Raw genomic sequence first — 14840 nt, forward strand, 5'->3', positions numbered from 1 at the left:
AATGCACACACAGATATTTAAACACACGCAGTTCTAACCAGTTATGAATGGCCACACTTACTAATTAGCCTACAAGTCTATTCACAAGCCCCCCTTCCTTATGGCACCGCAGGTGGTCCGGCCCGTTGTTACCTGGGGACGGCTAAGCCTTACTTTCACTTTTCCACGTCTAGTCGCCTCATACAGCAGCTGTGTGTAGACAGCTGGATCTGAACACAGGGTTACGGGCCACTTGACGCACGACTGTTCGTTGGTTCGACTCCACAGATGGTCCAGTAATTCACACAGTCACATGCAGCAAACAACTGAGCAGCTCAACAGTATTCAATAGCAGGACGATACTCACAACAGCCAACATTAACACAGGTCCATTCTCCTTCACACTCGCGATAGCGGCTTCCCTCCCTGAGCCTCAGTCCACAGAAATACACGAACACACAGTACAGTCTTCCGTTCTGTCGTCTCCACCCCACTCACTGGTCTCTCCGACACCACAACAACAGCTCCTGGTTCAGACCTCGGTGGGACACTAGTGACAGCGAACACCTCTCTCGGCCTCAGCTCAGCCACCGAACCCCAACACACGGAGTCTCGCACCGACTCCACCTCGGAGCTCAACTGACACTCGCTGTCTGCGACTAGCCTCCCTTTTTTATAGCTCGGGTGATTTGGGCCAGAAATTTCGCGTTGTCACTAGATGCAGAACATTCACGTTGAATCTCCAAGAAACTCACAGATAAGCCGGCCGACGAGAACAATACACAAGCCGGCTGGGGGATCTCAGATCGTGTGAGTCATTAGCCTCTACCTGGACGTGCCGAAGTACCCTCTATGGGTGGGGGACGCAGACGAAGGATACATCCGCGGTATCTCCTGCCTGTCGTAAGAGGCGACTTAAAGGGGCGACCAAGGGATGATCGAATTAGAACCATGAGACTACTTGTAATTAGTACCACCACGTGGGGAACACCATGGATCGCTTTTACTTGCGCGTGGTATCACTCTGCTAGGTGCAAAATAGATTTGTGATTAGGAGCAACTGAGTGCGTTGCCGCCTTTTACAATACCTGTGATTAGTACCACTATATGAGCGACACCATGGTTCTGGCTTGCCTATGAGTAGTACTCACTATCTGAGTAAATGGCGCCGCAATGTGCGAAACACCATAGGTCTGTATTACATATGCGAATTTTATTACCTGTGAATAGTACCATTATGCGTGGAATACCGCGAGTCTACGCTACTTTTGATTAGTACCGCAACATGACAAGAACCATGGTTCTACTTTCCTAGCGATAAGTACCATTGTGAGAGGCTGCTGACTTGGATTTTGGACACTTGTTGACTACAAGCATCATCGATTCAGTATTGTGCTATAGAAGCAGTCCCTTGGTCAGTGTTTTACGCCAGCTTCTGTGAATGTGAGGCACTGTGGGTCAGTTCCACTGATTATTTTAAATTCATATCCATCCATTCATTCTTCGTCCTCACGTTTTGAATTCTGGTCAGTGGAGGATTTGGGACTTTTAATTTGCCATTTCATTTCGTACCATTAGGGGCCAATGGCCTAGATGTTAGGCCCCTTTAAACAACGAGCATCATTATCGAAGTGCCTAAAGGGGTTACCACGGCTCTGGCACGTAACAGTATAGTCCAAAGAGGTAACATGATTTCTTGTTTAGAGAAGGTGAAAAGTTTCGGAAAGGTTCGCACACGAATTCAAATCGTCTTTGCCTGGCGGTGTTGCCAAATCTAGATGTGTCGGCTTGACAGCACCAATCGAAGAAAAAACTGCGCCAGACGAGGGATTTGAACACGGGCCGTTGTGACATGATCGCGCCATAGCAAATGCGTGCGGTGACTGTTTTCAGTAGCGGCGATTGGGAATTGAAAGTGCGGGGGCAAAAAAATATAGACAAGCAATAGTACCCGGGCTTGTGGGATATAGCGCGGGGTGGGGGTTATGTACATCAAAACTGAAAAAGAAAGGCTACAAAAAGGTTAGGTTTTTATTCTCTCTGAGCGAATTTCGACTGAGAGTTAAAGGTTGACAGTTTACCAGTGTAAGTGCAGTAATAATAGCTTTTTCTGAGATGTTCATTCAATACTATACAATAACACTTTCATCGAAGGAACAATTTTACACATTTAATACAATTAAAAAGAAGTACGGTGTGATTATACAATTAAAATCATTTAGTATTTGACTATAGTTGGGCCCACGAGAGTTGTACTCTGACATTTGAGCGGCGAAAGCAGCAACTACGAAGTACGCTGCGTTGTCATAGTTACCTTCACCTGTGACATATGACCCTTTCATACAGGCTGAATATTGTATAAACTATGTTAGCCTAATGCAATTCAATAACCTCTGATCCGTTCCTAAGCTCGTGCTAATAATTCCGGCATTTAAGATGAACACGTCATTGCCGATAAATGTGAGAGTTAATATTCACTAAACTGGCAATAACCTCAACAAATGTACGTGTTAAATAGCCACTGATTTACTTACTGAAAAATAAACTAACAGCGAAAAATAATATTCAGGAAACAAACACTTAAATTATTGCATAAACCAGCAACAGTTAACACACTATTACTCTGAATATCACAAAAGCGACTGAGAGCAAACCATCCCACGTGGCGATAGCATCATTAAATGTGGCATCTCTGTTATCGTTGCCATAGCAACGGACCATTTTCGAGCAGCTTAGTCAACTGTTTCTCCCACCGGTGGCGCTAAACGTCAGACTTCAGCTCTCGTGGGCCCAACTATACACAGTAGAAACTGACGCTAAAGAGACTTCCAGACAGACGAATATGCACGGCAAGTGGGTGAACCATGCCTGTGTCCATGACCTTGGCGAAAAACATATACCCCTTCTTCCCTTCCTCACAGCACATGCAGAGTCTCCACCACTTTCTGTAGCGCTGTACTAATCGGTTAGTCGGGACGACCGATATTTTGTGCGTATATCCGCTAATAATTGAATTAATAATTAAAGAAAATAAGGGAAAGAATTAGCTGAAAAGATAACAGGGCTTGTATAAATTGCTGTTTTTAATAATTCCTAATTTCAGCCGGCCAAAAGGAAATAAAAATTTAATGTTATCTCTGCAACTGGGGGGTATTTGTATTTGATGCTAATTTCTCGTCATCGCTCTGATCATCATCATCGACTAAAGGCAACGTCTTGTCGCTGTAGCCACATCTGACGATCTTCTGTTAGCCTATTCATGCTGCTATATGCACCAGATGCCAGTTCACCGACGGGGTTCCTGATGTATCACATCCTTGGTCGTCTCCTGGGTCTCTTTTCCAGAGCTCGACCTTCAATGATAGTTTGGAGAAGAGAGTCATGTCCCAGTACGTGTCCATGGAACTTTGTTTTTCTCTTCGTTATCGTCTTAAGTCACGTGCAGAAATTAGCAGTCACAAAGCCCATTTGAATTTGCCCACGAAGCGATCTGAATGGCTAACTTCAGCAGCTGACAACGGTGCAAAATATCGATTTAAAAAATATATATATTTATAGTATGACCAACCCTCTAACGCTTATTTTCCCAGTTCACGTTGTTTCAGCTATCTTTGGAATATTTTGGTGAAAAAAAATTCGAACAGTTCCGAACGAAGGATGTGTCCTGGCCCCTCTCTCTATGGTGAATATAACTCCGTTACACGCGTAATAATTGTATCGCGGTTACACGCGTGGCGGGGATTCACTCATCATGCTCAAATAAGTGAATAAATTGTGTCTCTTTTGTTCTGTTGAAGGATGAAGGGCCTAAAAATCTTCCTCACAGTACTGTAGTTTACTTAAAGTTATTTAACTTTCCTTATGGCCTGAATTAAAATAAACGAGAAGGGGAAGTGATATTCCCTCGCTCATATTCCTGATATTTATGCGTCCTAACATGCATAGGCAGGAACTCGCCGCCCGGGAGAAGAATAACAAACGCCTACTCGTGTACACGCCTCGGCAATGACTAACAATGACTCCACTCTGCGCAGATGATGTCCTGGACAACAACCCTTCACGCATCTCAATAAATTCAAAATTCACGAAAACGCTTAAACAGCGGGGAATCCCCGCCCTGCGTGTAACGGAGTGATATGCACTGAAAACTGCGCGCTAGATGGATAAAGGAATTTTGATTGGGCGATGCAAATTCAACAGCCTGAGATTTGCTAATGACACCATCTTAAAACTTTCACTAGCAGTTGGTTTGAGATCTCTGCTCCATTCAAGAAGACGAAAAAGAAGAGCTCAAAAAAAATTGTAAAATGAACATGAAAAAGTAGGGAGATAATAATAATAATAATAATAATAATAATAATAATAATAAGAAGAAGAAGAAGAAGAAGAAGAAGAAGAAAGGAAGAGATGGAAAGAGAGAAAATGACTGGATTATTCTTCCTCTCCTCCTCCTTTTCTTCTTCTTCCTGTTCTCTTTCTTTCTTTCTTTCTTTTCCCCGCTTCTCTGTTTCCTTCTTCTCTCTATTTTCTCCCTTCTTCTTTTCTTCCAATCATTTTCTCTCTCGTCTTCTTCTTCCTCTTTTGCTTCTTGACATCCGATCATTTTCTTTCTTCTTTCTCCTCTCCTTAACTCCTGTATTCAAAAACATGCGCATAAATCTAAACTAGTATACGAGTTGAAGAGGAGTTTACAGACCTGATCCAGAGAGTGGAGGAAACAGAGCCTAGAGATTGGATTACGTGTAAATCGACAGAAAACTAAGGTCATGATTGTTGGGAATTATTATTTATTTACTCGAGCCAGAAGCATACAATAGAACTTTTTTACATTGCACTTTAGCAACAATGAAACAGAAGGAATTCACGTACCAAAATGGTATTAAATAGTCTTTGCCCAGAAATGAGCAACTGCAATTGCATTTCCTCACTGTAAGAATCAGGGCAATACGAACACTGACATATGCTTGGTAGTCTACACCTCTCCTCATTCACATAGTGGTGATACATCCAAATATCACCATTTCACTAGGTTGACCTTAGACTTCCCAACACCTGTTCTTAACCTGTTCAGTGATCTTCATGTGATCCAGTCCAAGATGCATCCGGTTGGTAAGCATTCAGCTGATTTTGTCCATGTTTGAAGACGACTTAATCTGACTGCCCACAATTTTTCTCTGATTTTCTTCAGAGATGTATTTAGTGGAAATGTTGACTGTAGGAAGCTCCCCCTAGATTTCAGTCTAGGCTTTGGTGGAGTGTGTCTGTGTAGTGGATGTTGCTCATTTTCTTAAACTTTTTCCCTTTCGGCATTTGCGGCTACTTCCCGGCGTATATCAGGAGGAGCAATTCCTGCAATACAATACAGTTTGTCAACTGGAGTTGGCTTCATACATCCAGTAATTAGTCTTGCAGTTTCATTAAGGGCCATAGTTACTTGCTTTGCATGGGCGGATTTATACCACACTGGGCAGGCATATTCACCAGCAGAGAAGCAAAGTGCCATGGCAGAAGTACGGACCACCTGAGGTTCAGCACCCCAGTTACTACCAGTAGAACCGGCTTTTGGGTGGTTAGGTCGTGTGCGTTTGCAGAGTTTTGCCCAGACGAGTGGCACGCCCTCCAAGACTCTTCAAACGCACACGGCCTAACCACCCAAGAGCCGGTTCTGTTCCCGTGATTTTCAGATCTGCGGCCGTGAAAGTTTTTTTTTTTTTTTTTTTGAAAAAGTATTGATTGTTGATCGTAGGAACAACAGCACTTGTTCAGCAGATTGGAAGATGTGAGTTTGTAAATCAGGGTGTTACCCCCTGTTGGTGGGTGACACAGATGAAGAATACAGAAGAATACACACACGGTATCCCCTGCCTGTCGTAAGAGGCTACTAAAATGGGTGATCAAGGGATGATTGTATTAGAACCATGAAACTACGTGTGATTAGTACCACTATGTTAGGTACACAATAGGTTTGTGGTGAGTAGCAACAGAGAGCGGTTCACTGTGCGCTTTCAGTACCTGTGAATAGTACCACTATATGCGGAACATCACGGGCTTACGTTGCATCTGATTAGTACCATTATGTGAGAAACACCACGGGTCTGGGCGTTGCCTGAGATTAGTATCACTATATGAGCGACACCGTGGGTCTGCGTAGCCTGTGATTAGTGCACCTATGTTAGGAACACCATGTGTCTGCGTTACCTGTGCGACGTGCATTACTTGTGAGTAGTACCATCACATTTGGAACATCGTGAGTTTACGCTACTTTTGATTAGTACCGCAACTTGAGAAATACCATTGTTCCACTTTACTTGCGAATGGTACCGTTGTGAGGGGCCCTTGACCTGGATTTTGAACCCTTTTAGACAGCAAGCAACATCGATTCTGGATTGTGTTTTGGAAGCAGTTTCTTGGTCAGTAAAATATGTAGTTTCTGGGAAGGTAAGGCATTGCGGATCGGATCCACTGATTTTTTAAATTTCATATCCATCCATTCATTCTTCATCATCACGTTTTGAATTCTGGTCAGTAGATGGATTTTGGACTTTTAAATTGTCATTGCATTTCGTCTCATTTCGTACCATTATGGGCCGATGACCTAGATGTTAGGCCTCTTTAAGCAACAAGCATCATCATCATCATCATCATCATCATCATCATCATCATCATGTCCAACTCTAGTGGTACCACAGATGAAATACCGTACAATGAAGGATTGAAATAGCGAAGGTTGCAATGATTCGTCTGCGAAAAGTGTGAGAAGATTATTACATCGTTGAATCTTCTCAGTCTTGTTTGTATGGCGCTGAGACGTGGACCACCCTACAACGCGATCGTGCATGAACAGAAAGCGTCGATATGTGGTGCTGGATGAAAGTGTTGAGGATTCCTTGGACAGCTCACTGCACAAACATGTGGATTCTGAACCAGCTTCCGTCTGTCATGCAAGGTCTCTCAGGGGATCATACGATATTTTCGACATGTAATGCACCCAGAAAGTTGAGGACAAAGTCCAAGGAAACAGACCACAAGGACGAGTAACAACACGATGGATCGACATGATAAATGGTCCCTCTTTGGATAAGGTAGCCGGCTGAATTATGACAGTCACGACGCCTCGCAATCCGTCATGAGGGGAAAACGATAGTGGCGGTGATAAGGACCCCGTGGGGCGGGGGGTTTCATGGCTTATGAGGGGCCCATGGCTGTGCTATATCAACCTTTTTAAAAGCATAGGCGCTGAATGTTTTCCTGTTTTATTCTGCCCACACACTCGACTACTGGCTAGTTTGACCCAATTCACCACTGCTCTGTAAGGAAAGGCACACTGACCTAAAACTTGTAGCCTACTACGTGCATCTCATCTCAACACTCAACTCCCGTGTTCATATCCGAAACCGGACTAAAGGGTAAAAGGGCATTATCAGCTTCACCCCACTTATGTCAGAGCGTTCGTGTGCTGTCTGGCTCTATCATTGCACTTGGGAGACTGCAGGTTCAAACCCTTACGTTGGCTGTCCATCAAATGGCTTTCTCATTTTCATTACCAGGGAAGTTTAGTACCGGGAACGGTACTCTTACGAGAGCCGCAGATGTCTTCTTTCCGAATTCCTAACAAAATCTGAACTAAAAGAAAAACTACGAATAAGAGAATCGGTGCCTTAAAAAGCGTCATACATATTTATTGTTATTATTATTGTCATCGTCGCGACGTTGTTGTTCATTGTAATAATATACAACCTTGTACTACGAAATAAACTTTTAACATTCCTTATCAGGAAACGAGGGTCCCAATTTCAATTTTTGAGGTGTGGGTGGGGGGGGGCTTCTTAATGACGCTACTGGAAACTCAAATAAAGAAGAACCTAATAGTTTATAATTCCCCACCTGTCTGTGCTTTGGCGGTCATCTAAACGTGGTACACATCCTTACGGAGTACGTGGACCTAGCCGATCTGCGCCGTTGTCTAAAATTCCCGAATGATATATATATATATATATATCTGCACTGCAAGACAATACCTTATACCATTGTAATCTACAACCTGTGACAATAAAGTTCGGTGAATGAAGTCAGAACGGTCGATCCGGCAACACTGGCGATACACAACGCTGCACCTGCGTAGAAGCAGGTTTTGACCACCTGCTCCCAACGTTGTTCAGTTGAGCGTCGCGTGTGTGCCGTGTAAGACCTGTTTGACACAGCACGTGTTTAGTGCGTTCGTTCTGAACTGCGAACTGGAACATGAACGACCAAAAGATCAATGCACAGTGTTGTTTTAAGCTTGGCAAGACACCGAAATAAACGCATGCGATGCTGGTACGTGTTTATGAAGATCAAGCACTGTCGTTGAAGTGTGTGTACGAGTGGTTCGCCCGTTTTCCAGGAGGCCGGGAAAGTGTTTCTGTCAACCCCCATCAGTGACGAAAACATTGAGGTGAGGACATTAATCACGAACGATCGGCGATTAACTGTGCGCATGATAGCGGATGAACTACAGATTAACCGTGAATCCGTACGACAAATCGTTACCCAGAAGTTAGGGAAGAGGAAAACGTGTTCTCGTTTTGTGCCACATCACTTGACGGACGATCGCTTTCAAAAGGAAAAAGATTTGACGATATTCCTGACATCCAACGAAACGTGACGAGGCTTTTGGACACCATTCCAAAGGAAGTCTTCTTGCAAACTTTCCAGGACATGTATCGCCGATATCAGCAGTGCATAGTTACGGGAGGGGACTATTTCGAAGGGCAGTAAGGTCACTGTCGTGCATTGTTCATCTATGTTGATAGTACAGGACTATTCACCGAACTTTATTGTACAGGTTGTATATTTCCTATAATTTTATCAGCAAATAAGTCATTGTGAATTAGACTCACTGATTATTTTAATTTCATAATCATTTTTCACCATAATTTGTTCTAAATTCTAGTCAGTGGATATATTTTCAAATTTTAATTATCATGTCTTTTCGTTCCATCTCATACCATTAAGGGCCGATAACCTAGCTGTTAGGTCCCTTTAAACAACAATCATCATCATCATCAGTTTATAACTGTTAATTTTTTCAGTCTCTCGAAATCAGTTTATGAATAAATAACATTTAGAAACTATTTGAAAAAAAGAAAACATGGTAACAGAATTTTTTTAAATGTTAACAAGTTGTTTTACGTCGCACCGACACACATAGGTGTTATGGCGATGCTGGGATAGGAAAGGATTAGGAGTGGGAAGGAAGCGACCGTGTCCTTATTTAAGCTACAGCCCCAGCATTTGCCTGGCGTGGAAATGGTAATCTATGGAAAACCATCTTCAGGACTGCCGACCGTGGGGTTCGAACCCGCTATCTCCCGAATACTGGCCGGTGGTAAGGAAGTATACCTGACAAAGAAACAGCATAATTAAGAATGACAGAACGGAAAATGACCAGTAAATTTGCCATCACCGAGCTCGACAGCTGCAGTCGCTTAAGTGCGGCCAGTATTCAGTATTCGGGAGATAGTGGGTTCGAACCTCACTGTCGGCAGCCTTGAAAATGGTTTTCCTTGGTTTCCCATTTTCAAACCAGTCAAATGCTGGGGCTGTACCGTAATTAAGTCCACGACTACTTTCTTCCCACTCCTTGCCCTTTCCTATCCCATCGTCGCCATAAAACCTATCTGTGTTGGTGCGACGTAAAGCCCATTGCAAAAACAAAACTAGCCAACCCCATTAAAGAACCCCTACATAATTTACAGGAAATCGAATTTAGAATCAACCGTGCTGGAAAATCCTTTGCCAAACTAAAATCTCGATTATTTGATAATCATGATGTCAGTGTCGCAACAAAGATCCTCGTATACAATTCAGTTGTAGTTTCCAGCTCAGTATATGGATCTGAATCCTGGACATGCTACAGACGGCATATTAAAAAGCTGGAACAATATCACCAGCGATGTTTAAGGAGGATTCTGCTTCTAATCTGACAAGACTGACGCGCAAATGTCAATATACCGGTACTTGAAGAGGCACAGACCACCGGTATAGAAGCAATGGTTTTAAGATGTCAGGTACAATGGATAGGGCATGTATTTTACTCTGAGTTATACCGGGTGAACATTGTTTGGGAGGAAGCGATTTAAGGCTAACATGAAGATGTGCCACATTGATGTTAACAACTGGGAGCCCTTAGCCGTCAACCGTTCTTCTTAGAGATCATTAAAGAAAATCGTGGGCGAGTAACGAATGATGAGAGACAAGATAGAAAAGAAAAAGAGTGAAGTAGAAGAAGAGTTGCTGCTCCACCTGGAACTATCTGGCATCTCTCTGGCAAATTGTGCGCCTCCCATATTGGGCTGTAGAATCACACGGACACACAGGTGAAGAGGAGTTCTGTTTGTAAGATCAACCTACTCATTTTCGAGTGTTTTGCTATTGTATTTACATAATTTATGAAATAAAGAAAATACTGTGCCATAATAATAATAATAATTGTACCGGGCGGTACACCTCCACGCCGCTAATTTAAAATTTGCGCCAATTGAAACTCCTCTGCTGGAGGAAGTCTGAACTTTATCTATGGAATTAATTTTCAAGATGTCACTACTGGGAAATTTTGTAGTTTCTGAACTGGGTCGTTTTCGACGCATTTTTGTTTCCCTATTGTAAGAAGTGTGAACTTTCTCTTCTAGAGGACACTACTGAAGATCAACAATAGTGCACCCTAGTGCGAAGTGAAAGAACTGTTTTTTTGGAGAAAATTTTTATTTCAAAAGTTTGTTTCTTGTTAAATTTCTTTCTGTTATTGTTTAAGTTGGCTGTGTACCCCTTTCTTTCCCCTTGTTTTGTATTTGTATTTAGCCAATCCCGAATTTTTAAAATTAATTTCTAACCAATCAGGGGATATCTCCAAAGGGGATATGTTGCTGTACCCTAGCCAATAAAGTGATTGTGGGCGGGTGTTTTCTTACCTGAAACGCCTCGAACTTTCCGCGAGAGTATATAAACTGCTGATTTTAGGGTCTCTGCGCCACTTCAGTACCATCGTTCAGTGTGTAAGTACATAGCAGGGGGCGGGAAGCGCCTCTTTCTTCGGGCAGCTGTTCAACAACCAGGTAATGACCAGTTAATAACTTCTTTTCTTGCTAGCTCAGCAGTTTAACTCTCGGGGCGGGTCCGAAGCTTTTCCACCATGTAACTTCCCTAAAATGTAAAGATACCTTGTATTTATTCTCTTTCAAGCTTTATATTGGGATAGAGAGTGCTTAACCCTCTCGAGCTCCCACTCATATTGTTTTGAGGTGAACTTATTTTTCATAACCGATTCTTCCTTAACGTAATGTAAATTGTTTCCTTCCTAAGTCACCTCTTTAGTATGGGATTAGCCCTAGCATTAGCGGCCTAGTGCCAAGTAGGTTTTAAACAAGGTATTAGGAGTGCGGATCGCCTCCTCTCAAATTGTTATTTTAGAGGTCACGTAATTAATCCTTTTCTCACTTAATAGACCTCAGTAGGTTGGGTATTTTACCCCTGTGTTTACGTCCTTAGAGGACAGCTTGAAGGTGGAGTTTGGTGTGGCCTTTGAGAGGCTTAAAGTTTGAGAGCGAGTGGCTCTTTCTTGAAAATTGAGTGTTGTATGCCTCGAGGAGGCTTTTCTGTGTAATTTGGAGCAAGTGCTCCTGAGCATGTATGGGGTTTTCTGCCCCTCTGTTAAAACTTATTTTGGAGTAAGGTTGGGCTGATTGCCCAAGAATTGTGAAGTTGGGGCGCGAAGCCCAAATCCGGTAAATATTGTACCTATTCTTTTGTTGCCTTGCTACTCTGTACCTGCCATGCTTGTTATTTCTTAATTTTGAAAGGAAAATATAACCTTGTTAAATTTTACATTAACTTTAATTTCGTAGTTTGAGACCCGTTCAAGACCGCACCTTCTTTCACCTCTACCTTCCGCAAAAACACGGTAACAATAATAATAATAATAATAATAATAATAATAATAATAATAATTGCACCGGTTGGTACACCTATACGCCGCACATTTGAATTTTCCGCCTTAAAGTTCTCCTCTACAGTTGAAACTCTGAACTTTGAAACTGAATTAATTCAACCGTTTATCTGAAGATGTCGCCGTGTTAATTTCGAATTGTTTTTGTTTTCTAATTATCAAGAAGTGTGGACATTCTCTCACAGATGTCTCTACCAAAAAACTATGATCATGCACCCTGGTGCGAAGTGAAGGAACGTTTTGAAGAAATTTTGTATTCAGAAGTTTTGGGCTTTGCTAAATTTTGTTTTCTCATTTGTGGGCTTGGCAATATTAATCTTTCTTTCCGCCAGTTTTGAACTTAGCCAATCCCGAATTTCTTTAATTAATTTTGGACTAATTGTGTCCTTCGTCTTCACATTTGATGTGTAAACTTTAGCCGACCAATAAACGACTGTGGTTGTGTCTTTATCATTCATGAAAGGTCTCGAAGCTTCCCCGAGAGTATAAAAACTGCTGATTTTCCTGGCTCTCCGTCACTACCATTTAAGACTCCTCGTCATACCCTATCCCCGCTCCACTTCTACCACATGCTCATTCAACCCACAGACCGGCCACCCCCATAGCAAAGACTGTGTTTGGGTCCCCTATGCACTCTCTCCACACTACAGCTGCACAGTCCATCGCAATGGCCCCTCTTACTCTTTGATATTACGGTTCCTAAGATGCTACGTTGACCACCTCACCATTGGCATAAAATAGCACTATCCTCTCCAAATTGTATGACATAAAACTAATCTGGTCAAGTTTTTTTTTTTTTTTTTACATTAGCAATCACTCAATGTTCAATGTACCTTTATAATTGTATGTGGCTGTATGTTTACTTAAAACCTTTCATTCTCCATTCTGACGGAACTTGTACAGTGTCTTAGTTTAAGCAGTAAAAGAAGAGAAGAGAAAAAATAAGCCTGTATTTACGTATTGCTATGGTTTCTTCATTTATGTAACTAACCAACACCAATAATGTTATGAAATCAATATTAAAAAAAAAAAAAAAAAAAAAATACAGGGAACACAGAAAGAAGAAAACCAAGATGCCCCTCCCCCAATCATATCTCCCATTTAAATCACCACTATTTACCCTTTCCCACACAAAGCACACCACCTTTAACCCCCACAACTCTCTTGGCCAGAGAGTAGGTGTTCCCTACTAGGTGGCCCGCCTCCCCCGTCAGGGGAGGAATGAAAGCTTAATTAGTAGTAGTAGTAGTAGTAGTAGTAGTGGCTCTCCGCCACTCGTACAACATCTAGCTTAGTGTGGAAGAATAGCAGGAGGCGGGAAGCGCCTCTTTCATCCGCCAGCAGCTCTTCTACAAGGTAATGGCCGTGTAACATCTTTATTTTCTTGCTAGCTCAGCAGTTTAATCCTCGGGTAAGGTCCGAAACCGTTTTGATGTAACCTATACCATTTCGATGTAAAATTTTCATGTTACTTTAACTGTAAATCGGGGATAGAGAGTGCTTTACCCTCTCGAGCTCCCCTGCATTTTGATCTGAGGTGACTACGTTTTCATAACCAATTTTCTTCTCTTTCCTAATCTATTAATATTTTCGTATACGAGTCACCTCCCTAGTGTGGGAATAGCCCCTGTTGAATCGGCCTAGCGCCACTTAGGTTTTAACAAGCTTTCATGTAGGAGTGCAAGTACTCACCTCCATTCATCTTTGTATTTTGGGCCATTAACTTAACCCGTTTTGTTTTCCTTCCTGAGAAGGCCCAGTAGATTGGATACGAGATACCCCTGTTCCATTATAAGTTATGCCTTGATGGCAGTTAAGTGTAATAGTCTATTATTGCCTTTAATGGGCTTGAAAGATTGAGAGCGGGTCAGCTCTTTCTGGTATTTTGAAAGGTGCCTCTAGGAGGCTTGATATTACTAGGTGGTAGCAAGTGCTCCATGTAATTAGGGGTTTTCTGCCCTTTGGTAAATTTTGGTTGTGAGCTGAGAGCTCAAGGATTGTGAAATTGGGGCTCGAAGCCCAGGATTTGTGAAGACCCCTTAACTTCTGCTTTCGTTTGTAAAGTTATTATTGTACCTGATTTTCTTCATTGTTATTTCACCTAGTGAAAATTTGTTAAATCTTGTTGTCTATTGAAAATATAACCTTTATTTAAATTTTTAATTCATCTTTCGGACTTGTAGTTAGACCCATTCCAGCCCGCACCTTCTTTCACCTCTGCTGTTCCACAGATACCTCAGAACAAGTGGTAGCAGAGCGTGATTTGAATGGGTCTCAATTTAGCCCCTTTTGATGGCTAAACATTGCTTTTGTTTTGAACTCTAACAATTTTCTCCGTCGCTGGAATTTTCTGTTTGCGCAAGGAGGAATTGATTTATGAATTAACTATTAGAAATGTTCAATCTGGAGGCACGGTTGCGGGCGATACCACTAAGCTTAAAGGTTCTCTGGATTTGCCGATTAGTATCCCCATCTTGGGGGAGAAAGATATTGACGACGCTCTCTCCATGATCACTGATAATGCTACTGAGCTAGCATCAGTAGTTAGTTTTTTTGAAGGGGGTGATCCATCACCTAATTAACTTAAACGTGTGCAAGCTAGATTCTTCCACTTTTACAAAGGGTTACTTTATCTATTGTCTAAAGTTAAATGACATTCAAGGGAAGGAGGCTAGTGCTGTTCTCGAAAACCTTTCTAAATTGTCCAGTTAGGTTAGCCTATTGTTAACTGGGGCAGTACCCCCCCAAAACCGACCAACCCACTCTGGTAAACGTAGTTAGCGAGGAGCATTCTCCCACGGGTGAAGGAGGTAGAAAATCCGTGGCAACTCAACAAACATCTGCCCCATTGGAAACCGAGTCAGGTCGGTGTACATCT

At 42.3% G+C, this 14840-nt stretch overlaps 1 protein-coding gene across 1 annotated transcript in view; it reads left to right on the plus strand.

The window, feature by feature from the left end:
• LOC136884878 (general transcription factor IIH subunit 1) overlaps positions 1-14840 on the plus strand; it is a 62902-nt gene that overhangs the window by 46004 nt on the left and 2058 nt on the right. The gene's annotated exons all lie outside the window — the stretch shown is intronic.

Source organism: Anabrus simplex, chromosome 13 (assembly GCF_040414725.1).
Source record: "Anabrus simplex isolate iqAnaSimp1 chromosome 13, ASM4041472v1, whole genome shotgun sequence".
Taxonomy (NCBI): domain Eukaryota; kingdom Metazoa; phylum Arthropoda; class Insecta; order Orthoptera; family Tettigoniidae; genus Anabrus; species Anabrus simplex.